This window comes from Sylvia atricapilla, unplaced genomic scaffold (genome assembly GCF_009819655.1).
Source record: "Sylvia atricapilla isolate bSylAtr1 unplaced genomic scaffold, bSylAtr1.pri scaffold_146_arrow_ctg1, whole genome shotgun sequence".
Classification (NCBI taxonomy): domain Eukaryota; kingdom Metazoa; phylum Chordata; class Aves; order Passeriformes; family Sylviidae; genus Sylvia; species Sylvia atricapilla.
The window spans coordinates 31,393-34,420 of NW_027077074.1; positions in this window are offsets into that span (position 1 = coordinate 31,393).

Genomic DNA, 3,028 nt, shown 5'->3' on the forward strand with positions numbered 1-3,028 from the left:
CCGGAGCCGGCTCGCCCTCGCCTCTGCGGCCCCAGAGAGGGAAATCGCGCTTGCCATTGAGGGCCTGGCGCACGGCCTGCTCCAGCTTCCACTTCCATATGGCCTGGGGGAAATCAGGGAAAACATGGAAAACATGGAAAACATGGACAGGGATCAGAGCACGGCCTGCTCCAGCTTCCACTTCCATATGGCCTGGGGGAAAGCAGGGAAAACATGGAAAACATGGACAGGGATCAGAGCACGGCCTGCTCCAGCTTCCACTTCCATATGGCCTGGGGGAAAGCAGGGAAAACATGGAAATCAGGGAAATCATGGAAATCATGGAAAACATGGAAATCATGGAAATCATGGAAAACATGGACAGGGATGAGAGCACGGCCTGCTCCAGCTTCCACCGCCACACGGCCTGGGGGAAATCAGGGAAAACATGGAAATCATGGAAATCAGGGAAAACATGGAAATCATGGAAATCATGGGAAACATGGAAAACATGGACAGGGGTCAGAGCACGGCCTGCTCCAGCTTCCACCGCCACACGGCCTGGGGGAAATCAGGGAAATCATGGAGATCATGGAAATCATGGAAATCATGGAGATCATGGAAATCATGGAGATCGTGGAAATCATGGAAATCATGGAAATCATGGAGATCATGGAAATCATGGAGATCCGGAAAATCAGGGAAACCATGGAAACCATGGAAATCATGGAAATCATGGAAACCATGGAAAACATGGAAATCATGGAAATCATGGAAATCATGGAGATCATGGAGATCATGGAAATCATGGAGATCATGGAAATCAGGGAAATCATGGAAATCATGGAAAACACAGACAGGGATTGGGGTCAGAGCAGATCCCGGAAAAATCGATCCCAGAGCAGGTTGGGAAATTCAGCGTTCGCAGCAAACGCCGTCGGCAGCGCCCACAGCGGGTTTTTACGGGAGGTAAATATTCCAGAAAACCCAATAATCCAGAAAATCCTGGAGCTGCGTTGGGAAACATTCCCTAAATCCAACTTGGATCTCCTTCATTCCAAGAGGGATGGGATGTTTGAATATTCCCAAAAAATCTAAGCGGGATGTGTTTAAATATTCCCTAAAATCCAACCTGGAAATTGTTAAATATTCCCGTTTTTTTTTTATTGCTAAAAATCCAATCTGGATTATTTTTATCCAGGACGGACACGTTGCTGAATATTCCCAAAAATCCGACCTGAACATTGATGAATATTCCCAAAAATCCAACTGGGATCTCCTTGGCTAAATATTGGCTGCTGCAGCGAAGGCGGAGGGAGGAATTTCCACTTGGATATGGAAAAAAAAAAACGGGAAAAATTCCACTTGGATGTAAAAAAACCCAGGGGAAAATTCCATTTGGAGATTAAAAAAAAAAAAAGGAATAAAATTTTTTTTTTACTTAATAAAGAATTTTTTTTATTTATTCTCTTGAAAGAGAAACTTCGGGAAAAAGAGACAAAAATTCAGGATTTTTTTTGGAAAAGAGCCCAAAAAATCCAGGATTTTTTTTTTTTGGAAAAAGAGCTCAAAAATTCAGGATTTTCTTGGGAAAAGAGCCAAAAAAATCCAGAATTTTTTTTTTGGAAAAAGAGCCCAAAATTCAGGATTTTCTTGGGAAAGGAGCCAAAAAATCCAGGATTTTTTTTTTTTTGGAAAAAGAGCCCAAAATCAGGATTTTCTTGGAAAAAAGACCAAAAATCCCAAGCCGCCCTCCCCAGAATGAGAATTGTGAATTAATTAATGAAGGGATTTATTAATTCAAGAGCAAATCCCAAGTGCTGACCTTTGTCTCAGGGTTTTTGGTGGTGAGGGTAAAAATCCTCTCCGGGGTTGTGATCCTCAGGTTGTACCTGCGAGGGGAAAAAAAAAAAAAGATGGAAAAACTCAGGAATTTTGTTCATGGAATTATTTTTTTTTATGGAATTTGTTTAATGGAAATTTTAATTTTTTTTTTTTTTTTTTTTTTTTTTTTTTTTTTTCCCATGGAATTTTTTTTTCGTGGAATTTTTTTCATGGAGAAAACAACAATAAAAAAAAGTCAGCGGGGATTTTTTTTTTCATGGAATTTTTTTTTTTCCATGGAACTTTTTTTTTTCGTGGAATTTTTTTCATGGATTATTTTTTTTCATGGAATTTATTCAATGGAAATTTTAATGGGGTTTTTTTCATGGTTTTTTGGTTTTTTTTTTCCCATGGAAATTTTTTTTCATGGAATTTTTTTCACGGAGTTTTTTTATTCATGGATTTTTTTCTTTTTTTCATAGAAATTTTTTCACGGAATTTTTTTTCATGGAAATTTTTTTTTTCCATGGAAATTTTTTTTTCATGGAAAAAGCAACAATAAAAAAAAGTCAGCGGGGATTTTTTTTAATGGAATTTTCTTTTTCGTGGATTTCTTTTTCACGGAATTTATTTTTTTTCATGGATATTTTTTAATGGAAATTTTAATGGGGTTTTTTTTCTTTTTTTTTTTTTTTTTTTTTCATGGAAATTTTTTTTCATCGAATTTTTTAAATGGAAATTTTAATGACTTTTTTTCAAGGATTTTTTTTTTTCCCATGGAAATTTTTTTTTCGTGGAATTTTTTTCATGGAAAAAGCAACAATAAAAAAAAAGTCAGCGGGGATTTTTTTTAATGGAATTTTTTTTAATGGAATTTTTTTTTCATGGAATTTTTTTTTCATAGAAATTTTTTCATGGATTTTTTTTTTCATGGAATTTGTTTAATGGAAATTTTAATGGGTTTTTTTCTTTTTTTTTTTTTTTTTTTTTTTTGGATTTTTTTTTTGGATTTTTTTTTTTCATAGAAATTTTTTCATGGAAATTTTTTCATGGAATTTTTTTTTCATGGAATTTTTTAAATGGAAATTTTAATGAGGTTTTTTTCACGAATTTTTTTTTTTTTTTTCCCATGGAATTTTTTTTTTTCGTGGAATTTTTTTCATGGAAAAAACAACAATAAAAAAAAAGTCAGCGGGGATTTTTTTAATGGAATTTTTTTTCATGG